At 43.5% G+C, this 20420-nt stretch overlaps 1 long non-coding RNA gene across 1 annotated transcript; it reads right to left on the reverse strand.

Annotated features, from left to right (window-relative positions):
• Positions 1 to 2590: 2590 nt before the first annotated feature.
• LOC144141393 (uncharacterized) lies at positions 2591 to 20009 on the reverse strand. Its single transcript, XR_013316577.1, has 5 exons — positions 19901 to 20009; positions 18915 to 19060; positions 18779 to 18855; positions 7700 to 7795; positions 2591 to 3401 (listed from the first exon to the last, which is right to left on the reverse strand). It is a non-coding gene; the product is annotated as an uncharacterized LOC144141393 (long non-coding RNA).
• Between the last annotated feature and the right edge of the window lie 411 nt (positions 20010 to 20420).

Below are 20420 nucleotides of genomic sequence, written 5' to 3' on the forward strand. Positions count from 1 at the left end.
ATGGTAGACAGTTCCGTCATTTCGTATTCAGAACTTGGCTGAATTCTTCAACTAATTTCACAAAAATTTCCCCTTGAATATGAAAATAGTGTTTGGCTTCTCTAGGTAGGGTATATGAAACATTCTCAGCCCTAGAACGCAGTTTCTATTCCTTACCGTTGCGGCAGCTTTTGTGATGGAGGCGAAAAGCAAAAACAGCAGTGTGTTGGAGATTTTAGCGCATCTTAAAGATCATGAGGTGGTCAAAATAATCCCGTGACCTCTACAAGGGCGAGCCTCATCACCAGTGTAGCAGCGGAGTGGTAAACCACATAATCAATTATTCAATTAATTCACCAATCAATAAATAAACCAATCAATCAATCAAGTAATTATAAGAATTCTTATAGGTTCCACGGTAATTTTTTACCATATGCCTTGGTCACGGTCATTCAAAATCCCAAAAGTACAGCTGAGTGTCCGTTGAAGCTTTTCAAAAATTTTTTATACTACGTCATCTTGCTTCTAATTACATTACAGTGTTTTAGCTGCAACATAACATTTCCCCACTAGCCGTCTTCTTGTCTTCCTCTTCGTTCTGTCAAATGACCTATACGAAATCCTAGAGGAAACCAAAATTCTGACCAGAAGTTCTAGCAATAGAATTACTTTCATTCGACTCCTGGGTTCTATCAAGACCACTCTTCCATTTCATTCGAGCAGTGTACTAGAATAATTCACAACGCTTGCAAAACATCTGCGCCCACCACTTACACAAAACTGTGGCCATCGCGACGAAAACTGAACACCATGGTCGGCTACCAAGCACTCATGAACATCAAGTGGTTTTTAGGAAACATTACCCCTAGCCCATATATTTTGTCTGCATTAGGCAGGCTTTGTAGCAAAACGTTTTTGCTGCAGGCGAGACATGAAAGCGAGGAATAGATAGGAAGGAGCGCGTGACTACCATAGGGATGCATTCGCTGCGTATTCGACTCTTCTCGAGAGTCTAGCAACGCACAGCTCGCAACGGGCCTCCAACAATACGACCACCACTTGATCTCAACTGATCCTAATACTTTCACGTTCGTTTGTAGGCGTTGCAAAACACACTGTTCTCCCAGTGGAGCCCTGCCAAAGACGACAGGAATGGAAGGATGTCTACGAATTTCCTATTCGGGTGGAAAACAAAGTGACGAGAATGCAATTTGTTTTAATAGAAGTAACATTGACCGCTGCCATGATTAAAATGAAAACCACGGGGGAATTGGGGATGAGGGTCGTTCAAGAAAACAAATTCTATATTTTTTGATACCCGACGTCCTGAGGCAACAACACTTCACGCTGGCCTGCTGACAGGCGACCTGTTCTTGCGTTGATTCAAGCGAGCGAGACGTCATGAGCAAAACGAACATGTATTTTTTTGCATTGGAAAAAATATTTTTTTTTTTGTAAACTAAGACACTTGTTAACTATTTTTTATTCTACTTCAGAGTAGGTGATTCTACGTAGAGATAGAATAATGAGGCGATGGCAAAACCGCTGTTGTGGCACCGGAGAAATCACACATTTGGGGTTGGTTTTAGTGGATTTGGCTGAGCTGTGTTCACGTTTTATACTTGCAGATACTCTGATGTCGTCTTTAGAGTTGCAAATGTTGTTGGTATATTATTGTGAACTGAAGAACTGGTCTTTCTCCAAGTTCAAAGAGCACGTCATATCAGACACGTCGGTCATCCATGCTATGTGTTCCACCAAACTCGGGAAGTAACATTTTCTGTACAAGAAACTGCAATGTTTTGCGAAACAACTAGCCGCGCAAGAAATCAGGGTCATCGCGGCAATGTTGCCTATGACTGTAGTCCTATACCGTCAATATGTTTAGAAGTTCACCCAGCAAGCCACGTCGCACATTCTACTACGCGAGATTGCGGCACGCATCTCTTGACTCACGAGCTCAAATTGCGCTCATCAGCTGCGGAAGCGGTTGCAACCCCCCCCCCCCAGTACATGCGCACTTCTCAAAATATGTTGCCACCAAGCTGAACAATGCGTAACAACGTTGGTAGCGAAACAGTTCCTATATAATTGAAACACATGCAGAAAGTAGTCTGCGTAGGCAAGTAGAACATTGCAAGTCAGAGGAGTCTTCCAAATCAAACAAGGCGGTCACAGCAAAGGAATGCCTAGCCATTTGGTGCGTCGTGTTTCAATTTACATTTTGCTTTATATTAGCCAACGTGTGGTTGTCATTGATATATCACTGATATTACTGCTTGCTAAATCTGAAAGGCGCAGCTACGTGCGGGGCGGCCCGGAGCCTTAGGCTTGATCAACGTCACCCTCGTAAGCACATCAGGCACAGAGCATGCGGGCATGAATTGCCGCTTTGCAGCTCCATCTGTCCTCAAGTAGTAAAACAACCACGTCATGATGGTCATATTTGTGCGTGGAGGAAGCATCCTTCGTGTTGACGGGGTGCACAGACCAACGAGGACCTACAAACAATGACTGGTTCCTTAATATCACACAGCGGCCTTATTTTAATGATATATTTGTGCCATCTTAACATTAGCTGCATGTAACTAGTGACCGCAGAAGACCAAGATAGGAAGAGAGAGAACAACTTTATTTTGTGCCCGGTGGGAAAAGGAAGAGGCTGGAGATCCTCCTCGGTCCTCTTCCCCCTTTTAGAAGGCGAAGTTTTTTACAGGCTAGCCATGACCCACGAAATACAAGTCACTTCGTTACATCGACAGTGACGGGTTTGTCAGGCGTCGCACTCGCCCAACGTGTATCTGGCCGGGCCATATTACGCTCGCAAGTGTGGCAAGGGCCAACCGAGCAAATTTTAAAAACTTTTGCTCTCCAACAAAGTGAACCTTGCAAGAACAGAACTCAAAATTGACAGCAGGAGTTCAAAAGAGGCCTTTGGAACCGTTTTTCTTTTCACAAGTGTGGAGTGTGTGGGTTGCAACCGCTTTCTACCTCACGTATTGCTCGTCAATACACGCCTTCTATAAAGTAAGGGCCACATCAGACGCACAATTTTTTATATCTAACAGAGTGCTTCCTTACTTTTTAAACAGTTTTAAAATTTTTAGCACAAGTTCACTACTGTCTCGCAATGTGTTTCTTACAATTAGATGATATATGCCCTGGCTTGGAGATTATGCGTAGGTTTTTCCAAAGCAGTCATCTTCCATGCAACGGAATAGGCCCCATTTTGCATGGCCTAATGCAGGTGGAGCTTGATTACCATTCATTAACACGGCAAGTCTTATTATAAACTTGGTGTTTAGATGGAACAAGTGTAACATTGCAACATGTCTTGAACAAATGTTCACATTCCTCAGGTAGTGTTTCTATTCCAGAGCTGGGTCCCCTAACTCGAAGTTCACACAGCCTATCCCAAAACACTGCAAAAAACAGATATTACAAGTTAGAAACGCACAACAAAAATGCTAATCTTCAAAACGTAGTAGTCAACGGGTTACAAGGGAAACAAGTTTTACTTGTAAGCGATGAAATCACCGAAGAAGAATCTGCTTTGTGGCCAAAAAGAACGAGGCCAGAAGGGTCATACTTTATTTTTTTTTGTTTATAGAAGCAATCTTTCGTTGAGTTTTCGCTTGGCCTGCCTATCGAGTGCGTAACAGGGAAGAATATAGGCCATTTCTAAAAACAAACTTTCGGATTTAAATGGTTTTGCGCGAAGTCATTGGAGGGCGTGGCAGGCGCTATAAAACAGGTTCTTAGTTACAAAAATAACTATGAATTAAGTACCTTTCTTTTACTCTACTTAGGGGTTTCATTGCATTGAGGAAGTTGGAGGTCATCAAGGAAACCATACAAAACATTAAATTTGCAAAATTTTAGCTGCGTTCAGAGCTTCAGCGCTCAGAACATCCGCTCTCGAGATGAGCGCAATAAATTCCGTGCGGCAGCAGAGAACCCGCATAGCCATGCCCACGCGCTCATGTCACTCGGAGCTGTACGCACCACACTCCCACCACTCTATCTTTGGCTTTATCTTCACGTGCATATGGCGGCAACGGCACAACCCTTTCTGCTCGCGCAGAAGATGGGCGCTTGGTGGGCGTGCGACATGTACAGCTGCGAGTTACATCAGCGCGTTCGAGTGGTGTTCTGTGGTTAGCTTCTGCACGGAGCCCATTGTGCTCCTCTGGAGAGCTGGCGTTCTGAGCTGTGCAGTTCTGCACAAAATTACTATTTCGCAAATCTAATGATGTTTACCCCTATGCTTGATGATGCTCTAAAATTGTCTCGGTACAATCAAACACCTAACTAGAATAAATAAAAAGGTATTTAACAATTGATAGTTAGTTATTTCTGTAACTAGCACTTGTAACTGGTTTTATTGCGTCTGTCACGGCCTCTAAGTATTTCGCACAAGAAAAAAAATGTACCTCCGAAAGCCTGTTTGCTTTTAAATTGTTTAGTCTTGATTGTAACAACCTGTATAATGGGTCTTGTACTTTTGCTGGTAGCCGTCATAGTGAAATCAATTATCTCAGAAATATTTGTCTCAAAACTACGCTGTTAAAGAGTTTGTGGCGGTTACATAAACAAGGATGCCTTCAACTGACAATACCAAAATTCGCTAAACTAGTACTGATTGTTTTGTAATCATAATTTTATCCAGCAGCCAAATATTCTCCATACCTTATGACCCAAATGTAACCAACTGAAGATTTTGGTGAGCCCATGTCCTTGTTATAACCTCACAAACAAACTCCTCCAAGCGATACTTTGCTGCAGCCGTCTACCTAGCAACGGCCTGTTTTTGCCCCAATAGAACTTCACTTCGCATCGTACGCTATCTCCAAAAAACAGAACAGTTTTTAAAAAAATATTCCAGCCTTCACTAATGCAAACGTGGTTGCAGATGATGAACAGTTTGAAAAAATCAGTCTGAGCTTGATCACCAAATGTTATAAAAAATGCCCTTGGGGCCCCTAAGTCTGCTTACATGCCCTGTAAGCAGAAGCCTGGTGATAGATATTACCAACTTTTTACGGCCACGTGGTCTTTCTTCTTTTTTCGCATTCGTTTCTTTGTCTTTTGTCCAGAATTACTTTTATTTTGAAAATGTTTCGGCACACAGTTTTATGCGTGAACGCGTCTGTTAACCTCGGTATTATTGCATAGCACAAGAAGGTTTTTGCATGCCCTTCACAAGCATTGTATGCTGGAACCAAGAACAGTGTAAATGGTAGATTTCATAAACTCTCTGAAATCAAGACATCTAGGGTGCTGTCTCCATGTCCCGAATGACGAAAGTGCTAATTCTTGTTGGAGCTCTGCTGGCTCATTAGTGTCGACTTTCGCATAGCAGGTATGAAACTCGCCGTCACCACCAGTCATGAAGGAGATCAACCAATGCCTGTACATACTGCTAGATCCTTTTTAGAAAAAAAACCGCGTAGCACACCTCACTCATTCATCCAATCTCACAATCACAACATACATCACGGTTTAATTAGTACTGACCAATTTGCTCGTGGTAACTCCACTCGATTTTCTCTAAACATCCACTATATAGTGCCAAAAGTAACAAAAAACTCTGGAAAGTTTTCAACTAACTTTTCGACGGCATACCTTTGGATTACGATGCCGCTTTCAATTACACATCCCGTACTGTGATATATTTAGAAGTAATTTGCGGGCGTTTTTATCCAAACCTAAATATTGTGACTTGGTTGTACCCTGTTTAGTTTTGTTTCTTTATTCCGTACATTACTAATACGCTTTCTGATTACGACGTCCTTGTCTATACACCATTTTCTATATTGCTCATATAAGTTTCGTTTGTTTTTTTTCCTTGCATTGCTACTATGTGTCTTGCTAGTATTAGCTTGGTTTCTTTTTCCTTGCATTGCTTACATGTATTTTGCTTGTTAGGTTATTTCATATATACCGTTCTTTGTGTCTGAGATATTAGTTTTTTTTCTTGCATTGCTAATAGGTTTTTTGCTTGTTATGTTCTTGCATATATACCTTAAGTTATCTTCCTGATATTACTTTGCGTTTCATTGATTGATATATTTGTACTTATAACGTGCCTCTCCGTCTGTTTAAGGAATAACAGGAAGTGCCCCTTCAGTCTCTGACTCTGGGATCTCCTTCTGAAATATTTTACTATACACATTCTTAATGTAACACAAGATGAAATAATTTCAAATTCAACACAATTCAAATTTAAAAAAATTTAAATGCAAATTCAAATGCACACATTTTATCGTATTTGGAATCATCATGACATTTTATCGCACCCGTATGACTTGGGTTCCAAACACCGCCGCAGAATCGACCGCTCCAGTTTGTAATAAAAATCGTATCTCCATATACTTTGCTTCGCTTTCTCCAACCTCTTAGAAGCATTGTTTGAAATGTGCGTGTTTGTCTCTACAATCGCTATGGAAATATCTACAAGTAAAATTTGTTAGAATCTCTCTGCCTAATCCCTCTGCTTTTTGGTAAAAATGCATTGTCGGTTTAAACACGCTTCGCTTGCGCGGAAAGCGTCTGTGCATGCGAAGCGCCAAACGTTGAATGCCATATCAAATATATAGGCAAGGCTTATCTTTTCAAACAAAAATAAAAAGCCTAATGCACGCTGGGTAACACACACTAAAGTAGCACCAAGCGCTTGCCTACTCGAAGCTAAAGAATGTGCGGACGACGGAAACGTAAACCCTTATTAAGCAGCTACCCTGTCTACATCGGTCTCTACCCTATACCTTTTACAGCCGTTTCAAGCCAATGTTTTTGTAACCGCAAAATGTGCGCTCCTGCCTTAGCAAGAACACAATCGTAGTTAATAATAACGCCAATATAAACGCGCTAATCGCACACATCTCGTTATGGCATTGCACGTAGTGAACATCTTCCCTGCTCCCTCATAGTTGTCTTAAAACAGAATTTGAAAGTGACAGCAGAAATATTCAATAACGGAAGCAGTATTCTCTATGAGCTCCAGGTGAGTCACGAGCTGAGGGGTCTCCCCACGTGTATAGTCTCGTGAACACTAGAGTTAAACATTTCTTACGCCGTTCTTATATATAATTTCAGCGCCCCTACAAAGTAACCAATGAGCCATACAGAAAGCGTACATGACACGGTCCCATAACAAGGATAACGCAAGAAGAGTACGCGTAAGATCACAGAAAGGTGTAGTCGATCAAGCGATTCACAGTGTGTGTAGCTGGCTCTTTTGGCTGATGGTAACTGCAAAAAGACGGTTAATAAGTATATTTATTTTGGCGAAGGCTGGCAAGTAGCACTGAGTGTCAGTAGTGGCGTTACGATGGACTAAAACCTGTAGCAGTAATAGAATACCTACATATTATGAAGGCTTTGGCCATGCTTGATTGCTACAATGTGTTATTTGTGTTACTTTATAATTCATCTCAACAGCAAGATGGGACGGCTCTACAAAGCTTCACGGCAACCATTTTAATTGGTTATGTTCAAGCTAAAACGTGTCATTTTATAGTTTAAACAGTTCCTCTAAAGTTGGGTCATGACGACACTGCCTCGGAAACGTACCGACTTGGCAAGCCGTAATTATTAGCCAAACATCCAACCTTAGATACGAAATCATCAATGCCACATTATTTTTCTTGATACGCACGTAAGAGCATTTTGGAAACTTCTTGGCAAAGACAGACTTACGAACAAAACGCATACTTACCCGTAAAAATATTGTCGTACGTTAAAAACACAGAACAATTGTATTTCTGCGACCAGCAAAAAATCTCCTCGATGTGACTCAAATTGAACAGAGATTCTGAAAGAAATTATGCGCTTATTCAAAGTTGCTTCTATAATGTCTTGCAAAAATTCGGGAAATCTGTCAATAAGAATGTGCTCGCGATTCATAACAACACCAAAACCTTCTGGACCAAATATTGCACAAGAAAGGTTAGTGAAACAGCCAAAAACTTTTCAAAATGAGACAAAGCTTTAAATGCCCTGAGAATGATTCACCAAGAGGCGTCAGTCTTTCCATATCGATGCTATTTATTGTAAAAGCCTTGTCCCAATTTTGAAGAAATAAAAAAACTTCACAGGTATTCTACTAGGTCACTCATGTGTAACAATTTCATTGTTGGCGACAAAGATGCACGAGAAAAAAACGAAGCCAACCTTTTTTTTTTATTTTACCGACTACCCGCAAAACTTAAAAAACACGGATAAATTATATCGCTTAGAATACCTAAAGTTCTTCACAACAGCAAAGCATGGGCGAAATTCATTTCTCAATACTGGCGAATCTCAACATGCCCTAACTCGCTTTTATTGGTGCCTACCTAGACCCGCGCCCAGGCACACTCCGGCATTCTGGAGCTGTTGTGAGCTGCTATAAGTCTTAGGCTTTATTGGGGCTGTAGGCAACTGTTTAGGTGTCTCCAGCAGGATGAGTGCGCAAGTAACCAAATTGGCACTGGCATCTTGAACTATCTGTAAAATTTCTAATATTTTATTACCCTACTGAAATAGACATAGTTATAACACTTTATATGCTGTGGTAACAATTTGCTTTAGGTTCTCGTGCCTACGAGCAAGCAAACCACTTTCGATTATTTTTTTGGTGCATAACAGTTCCATCGGGAGAAACCTCACGGATATATTAGGGGAGTACTCTTGAGGGGAAATAGAAATAGCGATATGATGCAAATACAAAATTACCGAATGAATGTTGCAAGAAGGTGTAGTTTTCGATTTTTCTCTATTGATCTGGGTATTTATTTTTATGCAGCACGCGTTTTTAACAGCCAATCTGTTTAGGATATTGTAATTTTTGGTAACCTCAGTTAAAAATACCAAGAAACAACCGATTGCGCGCATGTGAGCGCTAACCTCGTGGCAACAGGTCAGCAGCTAACACAACCAACTAAATCCCGAGCGATCGTGTGTGTGGGCCTTGCTACGACCGCCCAGTGTCACCGGCGCATGTTTATTACGGAAATCATTTCAACTTGGGAAGATTGGTCAGGATTGCGGCAACAGCCCTACCGTTAAAAAACTAAGACAATTCTGAGCACTCCTGTGTGCGTGCCTCGCACCGGCCATTCAGCGTCCCCGGAGCACGTTTGCAATCGAAGCACACCCACTTGGGAAGATTAGCCAAGATTAACCACCCCCCAGGAAACCAATCAAGCAATCGCGGTACTTGTGGCAACACCTGTCTGGTACAACGAGAAAGACTCCAGCGTTCACCGTAATTGTGGAAACACTTGGTACAAGTATTATCACTTCCAAAAAATAACTCAAGCTCGCACTTATAGCAACAATGATGAAGTGAAGGTCCTTACGGCAGCGAAGAGGAAGCCAATCGACTGCAATCGTGGCCTTATACCGTCGCGACGGTCGTGAAGGTTGCGTACAGTTTGGCTACCTCCAATGCTTACACGATTGTGTGAGCTTCCTTCATGTTTTCACTTCAGAAAATGAAATGTGACCACTCTGAGCGCGTTCACGCGAATTTAATTAGTAGAAAAGTCAATACAAAAATAATGTCCTCCTTTCTGCACCCTCGCCCATTTTCTGTGGCGTTTTAGTGTGACGTCAGGAGGAGATCATCTAGCAATTGGCTGCGCTAATGCACGGCCCGCCGACCTTTCGACAGAGTCAGTCGGCCCCAAGGAGTTATCTAGTATATCCTCCTTGTTCGTCCCTGCGTTTAGTCCTCCGGCCGCCTACGGGTCGGCGCAATTCGCTCGCTCAGTTGAAACTAAGCCACTACACGTTTGTGAATGGAAGAAAGTGCCTCCCTTTACTTTCCGTGCCTCCCTTTACTTTCAAGCTCCGAGTCGGGGTAGCTCCATACAAGCGCTGGACATGTGCACATTCGACGCTTCGCTGACTGGTACGCTAGTAGGAAAATCTAACGCCACTTGAAGGCGGCCGAAAAGTCAGCGAAATCAATATAGGTACTACGGAAATAAAATCAACCTAATATTTTACCATAAAGCGCAAAACCAGGAGCAGGAAGCACTTTTTTGCGCGGGGTGAACAAACACAGCGGTCAACAGCACGACCACACATCTGCGAACGCTTTTCTGTCTAAGAAATGCAATTGCTTGATGTGAAATATTGTGGAAGTTTGTGGGACGCTTACTGCACGAGCGCTATACAGCAAATAGTCAACTAAGGTACTTGAAATGCTAAAACTAAAAAAAGTGTAAAGTCGTTGCACATTAGGTACCTCATATATCCACCGTCGCCAGCCTGGAACCCCTTAGGCCGACCAAGTGCATTTTTCGGGAACAGGCGGCGTTGATGCGGAGCGTTTATGCTGCGCAGAGTGATCCACCAGAGTGGCTGCCTTTTATGGATGCGTGCGTTTGCTTGCCTGAGTTTGTGTCTTTGTTCGACTGATGTCGTTTCCCTTTGCTGTCTGTTTGTGTTTATATTGTGTGCTGAGTGTCTTGTCTTTTGAAGTTTTCTAAAATTTCCATGCATGAAAGGAAAAAAATAGGCCTGTGGTCTAGAGGCCTGAAGTGCTGGGATTACTGTTTTGCAAGTAGCAACTTGGAATCCCCGAGGGTAGATAATTTTTTTGTAAGTAGATTTTTTCATTTTTTGGGCCGTAATATTCACTGCTCCACCAGCGAGTTCGCAGAAGCGCAGACTCACGGAGACGCGCTAGCGAGTTCTCGTAGGCGTGCTGCTGCCACAAGTAGCGCAAACTTGCGGGTAATAAGCACATGCCAGAATCGGCGGACCCTTGGCCTGGTACGAACATGGTTTTTACGATACAGGCAAGATTGAGGCAAGCTTCGAATATGCGGGAAAAGCGCATGGCATTTGAGCGTCTGCGGTGACGCGCAGGACGTTGATCCAGTGCGTAGGCCTCGGCTAGTAATTGCCACGATTACAAGCCGTCCTGGGAGGCTTATCATAGTTCTTTTACAGCCGACAACATGGCAGAAGCGTGGTACGACGATTACTGAGATATCGAGAATTCCCATCCAACGATGCCGTTGGATGTCAAGCATGTTTTTTTAAGAACCTGAAACCGAAACTTGTTTCAATGCTAACCTTGGGCATCGTCCAATCAAGGTGCGTCTCCTCCTGTCGTCAAAGCCTTTAGTTGGTGCGGCCGCCATAGACCGCGCATGGTAGTTTTTCATCTTTCCCGCTTTATAAAATAACGACTTATCAACGGGATAAATGATCATAGGTGTGTTAATTTGAGCCTGTCTACGCAGGGCAAGCAAAACCGGGAGCTTGACAACTTCACTTCAGTGTCCCTTTAAACTGGCAACGTTACTTTTGTAAAAGCAACAGCCTAAAGAATCCACAATTATGTATTTGTTTTCCGCGATAAGAAGTAGCACAATGCGTAACCGTGACTACTGTGATGAATTTTATTAGTCGCTTAATTTTTGTAAAATATGAAGAACAGCCATATTTATTTGTCTTTTTTTACTGTGAACTGCTACTCCGCTGTTGATCAGAAATTTTTTTAAAATGTTGGTTCAGGGTGGCCTCGTAGTTCAAGCGCAAAAATATTGCAAAAGTTCTAGCAAAAGCTTAAAAGTTCAAAAGTTCAAGCAAATATATTGCAACATAATTCTGGCTCAGAACGCAACAATTGATAAATATTGTATTTTTTAAATTACTTTGAAAGGTGGCGATTTTTTCACACAATTTCACTTTTTCCAACTTTACAAAGCCATAGTTTAAAAAGTTTTTTTATAGCAATCAGGAGAGTATTAGGTGTTCATCAGCCCCTGTATAACACGTAAAAAGCTAAACAACTTACCTTTAGCCTCATATCTCATAAAATGTTAAGGAAGACCACTTTCTAACACAATTTCTCGCGCTCGTAAATTTTAGAAGTATTTTCTCAGAAAAGTGTAAACATGACGTATTCAAATTTCGTCAACCCAGCAGCCAAGTTTGGTAATATCTGGCCACGAAGCTGGGAATACATACTACACTTTTCCCCGCACGGGGCACCTTGAGTATTCATGGTGACGGTGAGCAGCGACACCGCGGACCCCGAGATCCCAACATAAGCCGTGTCCAACCGTGGCGAGGTGTTAAAGGTGAAGGGTAGAAGCCGTAAACGGTGGCCGCCGGAGCCTTGGTCAAGCTCCGGCCGATGGGCTGCCTGCCTGTCTACCAGGCAGGGAGCTCCGGGACCTCTTTGACTACCTGGGTAAGGTCAAAGGAGAAAGTACCCCCGTCTCCCTGTTTTTATACTATGATATATGGTTTCCAAATTTTCTAAATGCAAAGATCGGCCCCATAAAAGGGGCCGCACCGAAGTATCCTTTCCTCTGTTGCCAACGACGAGTTTCCCAAAGCCCGACAACTATGCTAGGTTTTTGGTAATTGAATCTGTTGATGCGTCGAACCCCCTTGCCACAAAGTCTGTCTTCCTGATCTCCAAATTTCTTGAGGCCATTGTTGGTCAGTCCTACAAAGACAAAAAACTCAGAACAGGATAAGTTCTTGTACAAGTGAATAACAAGCAACAAGCTACAAATCTCGTGACTCAAACTTGCATCGCCGACCTCGACATAGGGGTCACACCCCACCGCAGCCTTAATAGCTCCCACGGTGTGATCTCTGAGTCAGATCTGATGAATTAAACTGACAACGATCTGTTGGAAGGCCTTAGAGACCAAGGTGTGACAGCAGTGAGGCGTATCACGATTCGTCGAGATAACAAGGAAATCCTAACAAAACATGTAATATTGACTTTCGACCATTCCACAGTTCCTGAATCAGTAAATGCAGGTTTCATTCATTGCCCCGTCAGGCCATACATCCCCAACCCCCACCGGTGTTATAAATGCCTGCGGTTTGGGCATGGCACTACCGCCTGCCGTGGTCGACTAACATGCGCCAAGTGCGCACAACAGGATCATCCATCTGACAACTGCCCATCGCAAACCCTCGTCTGTGCTAACTGTGCTAACTGTCCGGGGGGCCCGGTCCGTCGGCCACCCCTCGGTCATCCGACGATGAGATGGATGTCGGGCCGTTCCTGCCTGCAACGCAGCGCAAGGAGCGGCCTCCGACGCCCAAGCCAGCAGCAGAAAGGCCCAAAAAGCCAAATCCTAGAGTAACAGCCCCGAAAGATACATGAACACACATACACACAGACTTCAGTAGCTTCTAAATCTCCATAATGGGAAGAGAAAATATTACTCAATGGAACTGTATAGGCTTCATTAAAAATCTTGATGATGTCCATGAGATATTGCATTCGAATCAGCCAAGTGTGATGTGTCTTCAGGAGAAGCATTTGAATCCCAATCACAAATTTCTTAAATAGGTACAATGTATTCAGAAAGGATAGGGCTGGCTGCACACACTCTTCGGGTGGTGTAGCCATAATAGCCTGAAAATCCCTAGCATGCAACGGTATCGCTCTCAACACCGTCCTTGAGGCTGTAGCAATACGCACAATAATTTTTAATAGGTTGATAACGGTATGCTCAATTTGCATTCGTCCTGATTATGCACTCTCCAGCTCTGACTTCGAGGCGCTGGTCGACCAGCTGCCCGAACCGTACATCCTAACAGGCGACCTTAATGCACACAACTCTCTTTGGGGCTTTTCCAGAACGGATGCCCGAGGTTGTCTGATAGAGAAATTTCTTACATCTTCAGGAGCATGCCTTTTCAACAAAAAGCAGCCTACATACCATAACTTAGGACATAATACATACTCACATCTCGACTTGGCTATTGGTTCTGCAATTCTCTTTCCATTTCTTGAGTGGGGCGTGGGCACTGACCCATATGGTAGTGACCATTTCCCCCCTTCCCTAGCATATATAGCTAAAGGCCCATGCAGTCCATCTTCCCATAACAGGTTTAATGAATCAAAAGCAAACTGGAGTATATTCACAGAAACATATAAACTACACCTCACAACCATAGAACACCGACACGTGGAGGAAGCATCCGAACTCATCACGGCACACATCCGCGACGCTGCCGAAAAGTCCATTCCCCACGCCTGCAGCGCTCCCCGCAACCACAGGAAGCCGTGGTGGAATGAGGACTGTGGGCGGGCGCGAGAGGCCCAGAACAAGGCATGGGGTGTCCTTCGCCGGTACCCCACGTCAGATAATCTCATTTCGTTTAAACGGTCCAAGGCTTTTGGGAAGCGAGTGCGCCGTGAGGCGAAAAAGGAAGAGTTGGCGCACCTTCCTCACTTCCATCAACTCGTACACTGACACGCGAAAAGTATGGACACGTGTACATAAACTAAAAGGACAACAGACACACAGCCTGCCTCTGGTTAGTACAACAGGGCACACACTGGAAGACCAGGCTAACATACTCGCACAACAATTCCAAGATGTGTCCAGTTCAGCGCACTACACAAACACTTTCATAAAACACAAAACATTCTGTGAGAAGTCCTTGCGAGACAGTAATAAGTAGACGTCATCCTATAACTCTCCCTTCTCACTGCATGAGCTGAAGATCGCACTTAGTACATGTAAACCTTCAGCTCCAGGCGGAGACATCACATGCACTATTTTTCAACACTTGCACACAGACAAACTTGAAACCCTCCTTCACCTCTACAACAAAATATTTCTTTCGGGGAACCTCCCATGGTCATGGAGGGAGGCCATCGTAGTGGCCTTTCTGAAAGAAAGGAAATACCCTTCCTCTCCCGCAAGTTATCGTCCCATCGCCCTCAGAAGCTGCCTGTGTAAGCTGTTCGAGAAGATGATCAATAGGAGACTCATGCACTTCTTAGAGTACAATGGCCTTCTCGACAGCTACCAGGCTGGCTTCAGTGCTGGGAGATCCACCAATGATCAACTGGTTGCATTGGAAACATATTTAAAAGATGCCTTCATTCATAAGCAGTATTGTATAACAGTCTTCTTCGATATGGAGAAGGCCTATGACACGGCCTGGCGGTACGGCATCTTGTGTGACCTCAAGTCGTTTGGTGTTTCCGGCAACATGCTGAACATGCTCAGTAGCTACATGTCGTAAAGGACCTTTCGAATGAGGGTTGGCAGTGCCCTTTCGAATGTATACGTGCAGGAAAATGGCGTCCCTCAAGGCAGTGTCTTGAGCTGCACACTGTTTATTGTTAAGATGAACTCACTTCGGAAGGCATTGCCACCAACCATTTCCTGTTCTATATATGTAGATGACGTTCAAATATCTTTTAAGTCCTGTAACTTTTCAGTTTGTGAACGCCAAGTCCAGCTTGGGGTGAACCAACTTGCTGGCTGGGTGGACACAAACGGTTTTAAACTGAACCCTGGAAAGAGTACTTGTGTTGTGTTCTCCCGCAAGCGCGGGATTAAGCCAGACCCGGAGATTACCCTTCATCGCGCTTCAATCCCTGTAAAAAAGGAGCACAAGTTTTTAGGTGTCATATTTGATGAAAAACTCACGTTCAATGCACACATCAAACAACTTAAACATAAATGCCTGAAAACACTAAACATTCTCAAAGTCCTCTCCCACCAGTCCTATGGTGCAGACAAAGAACTCCTTCTTCGCGTCTTTACCGCCTTAGTCGGATCTCGGCTAGACTACGGTAGTGTTGTGTATGGGTCGGCATCAAAAACAGCACTAAAAATGCTTGACCCAGTTCTCCATTTGGGCCTGCGCCTTGCGTTTGGTGCGTTCCGGATTAGCCCGGCCCAGAGTCTGTACACTGAAAGTAACAAATGGTGCCTGGAGCATCAACGAATGTACAAAGATTTATTATATGCTTTTAAGGTCTCATCATTCAATAACCATCATTTTAAACCTGTCCTCAGCGATACATGTACAACCCAGCTATTCTCAAATCGTCTATCTGTTCCTTTGCCCTACTCTCTGAGGATGAGAGATTAAGCTTCAGGTATTTCCGTTGGGTTTTTAGATGTCTGTACATCATCATCATTTCCTGACTTTATACCACCATGGCAACTGCAGCCTGTTTGTTGTGATGTTTCTTTTATAAAAACAGATAAAAACAGGGTTCCGGGAGCTGCGATTCTACAGCATTTCTTGTCGCTTCAGGATAAATATAAATGTGCCAAATTCTATAGCGATGCCTCGAAAACTTCAACTACAGTGTCGCGAGCCGTTCATGGTCCCAACTTTATTGCTTGCAGAACCATGAGTGTACACACCACTATTTTCTCTGCAGAAGCATATGACATTTTACTCATCGTTCAGCACATTCTTACAAAACAAACTCCTAAGCCCGTCATCTTCACAGACTCTGTGAGCGTTGTGCGTGCATTGTCTTCACACAGACCCAGGAAAAACCACATTGTCAATCTTGTTTTAATTTCATAATGTCTATATATGAAAATACTTTTCAAGTAATCCTGTGCTGGGTTCCAGGCCATGCTGGAATCGCGGGGAATGAGACTGCAGGTGAAATGGCCGCCCCTGCTGCACTTGCAAACACAGTAGACATAACAACAATACCATACACTGACCTCAAGCCACACATCCGACAACACCTTCGCGAAACACGGCAAGCCGACTGGAATACACAGACAGACAACAAGTTACACATAATAAAGCCACACTTAGGACAATACACTAGTGACTCACGCAACAGATTCATCGAAGTTGCCCTAGCTAGATTACAGATAGGCCGCACACACGCGACACACTCCCATCTGCTCACTGGATCTCCAAGACCCCTGTGTAGCAGGTGTGGGGAGGGGCTATCCGTACTTCACATCCTCATTCCATGCAAAGCACACCAGACAACAAGACACAAGCACTTGTCTCAACTCTACAGACAACACATTCCACTACACCCAGCACTCTTTCTAGCGGATGATTCCGCGATTCCTGTGCAACGCACTTTTAAGTTTCTCAGTGACATCAAGTTTTAAATGCGAATGCATTTCTTAGTCGGGGTTGTTGTGCGTTGGCCGGCGTGCGCCTAGCAACAGCTGTGGCGCGCCTAGCAACCGGAGCACGTGGTAGCTCGGGCGGGAGTAGCGGAGGGCAAGGGGAGAGGAGGAGCGCGCTCGGCGTGTGAGGGCGCTCGCATCGCGGAGCTCGGGCGGAGTAGCGGAGAGTGAGTGGAGAGGAGGAGCGCGCTCGGGCGTGTGAGGGCGCTCGCATCGCGGAGCTCGGCGGAGAGAGCTCGCGCGCGGGGCGGGCGTGTTGCGCGGGTCTCTCTCTCCTCTCCGCGTACCCTCTCTCCGCTCGCTGTGCTCGGAAAAATATATATAAATGCAGTGGAGCGCGCGCCTCTCTCCGTGACTGCTTGTCGCAGCGCACTCATCGGTGCACCCAATGCATTCGCATTTCCGCACGATCTCCTTCGGGGAGGGGGGAGCGGGAGTTTTTTTACATCTCATTTCCTATCACACGTAGTTTTTTAAAGCCTTATTTCATGCAACGCACCATCACAACCTGGCCTTTTACACCAGCCATCCTCACTGTCTTTTATTGATTTTACTTTTGTTTTTGCTTACTGATTTTAGTGTCTACGTTCTCACCTCTCATATTTAACCACTGTTTTGGCGCTCTTTGCCCCAGTTGGTCTTGCGCCATTAACATCCAACCATCATCATCATCTACTACACTTTTCGCTTCGTTTTACAGATCCCCAAAGTTTTCACACAAAACTATTTGGAAAAGAGCCAAAGAGCCCTCCGTGATTGCGTTCTAAAATTTTCCTCTTAAACCCACTACAGTGTTTCTCACTAAACTAATTCACCTAACTAAACTAATCTCACTAAACTAAAATAGTGTTTCTCATAAAAAAGCTTCGTGGTAAGGATATAGGTTTCAAGACCATATTAATGTTTCTTCTAAAAAAATGCTCATGGCAACACTTTGGGTGTCCTCGTCTGAACAACCCCTATACAACAAAGGAACACGAACAGTGGCATAAGCTTTTCTTCTGCCAATGACAGCATGCGCAGATTGGACTGATACCTCCAGGCTGCTTCTGTGGAGATTCGCACTCAAATGTCGTCCGAATTGAACTGGGTTTCTAGTCTATTTTTAAACTGGCGTCCATTCACTTGACCGTACAAAAATGACAGTTTTAAACAAAAAGGCATGTAAGGGTTTCCCCTGATTGTTCTTGAAGACAGTGCATAAAGGGCTTATTTTTATACTAGTGTAACTCTCGGAGGACTTATAAAATGAAAAGTAAGCCACTTGTACCACGCAACAAACCAAAATAAATTCGGTCCTTTCCGTACGGACATCTTTGGCGGAAATTTGTCGCAAAGGTGCACAAGTTGAAAGCAAACCTACTTCGGCTCTGCGGCCCATGAAAAGAAGAATAATAGGACTAACTGTAACAGAGAGGATACGAGCGCTTTTGATAATACAACAAACAATAGCAGAAGACATTGTAGTTGAATTTAAAACAGCTGCTTTGGCCGGCCACGTATTTATACCGCATAGCAACCGGTGGGCTACCAGGTATATAGGCTGAATACATTGGGACGGGTATAGAAAAAGACGAAGGCCAAATTACTCCATGAAAAGAGCAATTATACATCTCGGAGACAAAACTGAACTCGTGCGGCGCAAGACAGCAGCGGTTAGAGGTCGATGGCAAAGGCGTTCTTCCTGCAGAGGCCTTACTCGGCTGTTTGTGACCATGATGAACTCTAGCGGTGAAATTTATTCTAACGACGTAGATAAGTTGGTCCTCAACGGTGTAAATATAGAGATTGTGCACGCAAGATCATGTTCTTGATCTTTGAGATCATTAGGGTGTGAAGCCGGCCAATAAAAACCGACCTTTTAAATGATGTAAAACCGAAAGAACAAATAAGTGGCTCACCTGACGTTGTCACATTCATTTTCTCACCTAGTTGTCCAGTTGGATGGGAAATATTGCCCAAGAGAATCTTTTGTTGCCTACATATAAAAAAACATTACCGCAGGGCACAAAAGAGGTCTATATAAAACGTACTTACATTGATCCGTACTCGATATAAGTGCGGGCAAAATAAAACGCCGTCTGTCCATATACGTCTCCTATCCACTTGTCAGCTTTGCATGGTTTTGACTTATTTACGTTTGTGCTGTAGTAGGTGTAAACGTGCATCGGCCGTTCATAAAACTGAAAAGTAGCACCACCCCTGCTCGTAAGACCATTTTCTTTCACTCAAAGCGGCTTGGAGTATATATTGTGTGTGCTAAAGTTGATTTGGTTTGGGAAAGTGTAATGAACATCCAAGAAGAAAAGTATTGAGGGTGAAACTTTGTGTTGAAGTTGTGCGTTTTTCTCCAAGAACAGAGAGGTTCCTTTTAGATTTTTTGCAGAAGAAACAAAAAAAATCAAACCTTGAACATTTGGAAAAACAATGGTTCTTTCTGCAAGTGACGCATGGCAAAACGAACTACGAAAAGGTCCCAGGTGTCCCTCGTCTTCAAGTTATGCAGCATGCAGAAACGGCTCCGTAAATAATACTACAACTAGTACTGATTCTGTGCTGTTAGGTTTCTCTTATTTAGTTTTTTATTGTTCGTAAAGGTGGCTTTGTTTTACCGTATACAGGGGCATTCACACGTGCGAAATTATTATTTGAAGAGTTCAAGGGACATATGTGTAATTCTGCATCGGATCTACATAAACTCGGTTGTAAGCCTAAGTTTTCTGTTTTACTCGCCAAAGCCGTAGATGGCTTTGTGGATCTCAAGGAACTGATCTCAAATGGAACATAATGCGTCCTGAATAAACTAGTTGGAATAACTTTTTTGTGAGCAAATCTTGGATTTTTTTATCAAAATAGCCACACAGGCCACATTTGCCCTTAAATTTTCACCTTCACGGCGCAGCCGCAGAAAAATTGCTTTTAAATATTTGCATTCTCTCTTCAATATAAATGCAGATCTTTGTTGTAAAATAGGATCAAAGTGGCAGTGAACGGGGGAATAAAAAATTTGTAAGAATACTTACTTTCATTATAAGTGAATAAAGAACTGACCATCTTGACACGCATAGGTTATAGATGCAAAAAAAGGCAAGTATGTTTAGCCACAAAGGCGCATTCATCGTCTGTAAATGCAGCGAGCTGCTTCTGCGAACGGTCTTTTGTACCGAGCAACTGCATGTGGCTAAACCTGGCTAAGCAGCTGTCACTAGAAAATCATTATTATGTGAATAGACGAGGATTTCGTATCTATGCTCCAACGTTCAACTCAATACAAAGCTCCTATTTTTGGCATTGCCTAAGACTGCAACAGCGTTGTTTTTTTTCGCAAAGTATCCTCCCAAAGCTACAACCATTTTACTATGAAAAGAAAGTTTAATTTTGCAGCTTCCGGACGTCTGTGTTGGTCACTCACAATTTTGTGAAAAGAAATTGGTAACGATAGTTAATTTGAGATTGTTGATGTAACGTAAGTACTTTTGATCATGTCAGTGAGCGCATATTTTCATCATTGTGTGTGAAATATGAGTCACCCATGTTTTAACG

This window comes from Haemaphysalis longicornis, unplaced genomic scaffold (genome assembly GCF_048455015.1).
Source record: "Haemaphysalis longicornis isolate Haplotype H1 unplaced genomic scaffold, Haemaphysalis longicornis Haplotype H1 scaffold_6, whole genome shotgun sequence".
NCBI lineage: Eukaryota > Metazoa > Arthropoda > Arachnida > Ixodida > Ixodidae > Haemaphysalis > Haemaphysalis longicornis.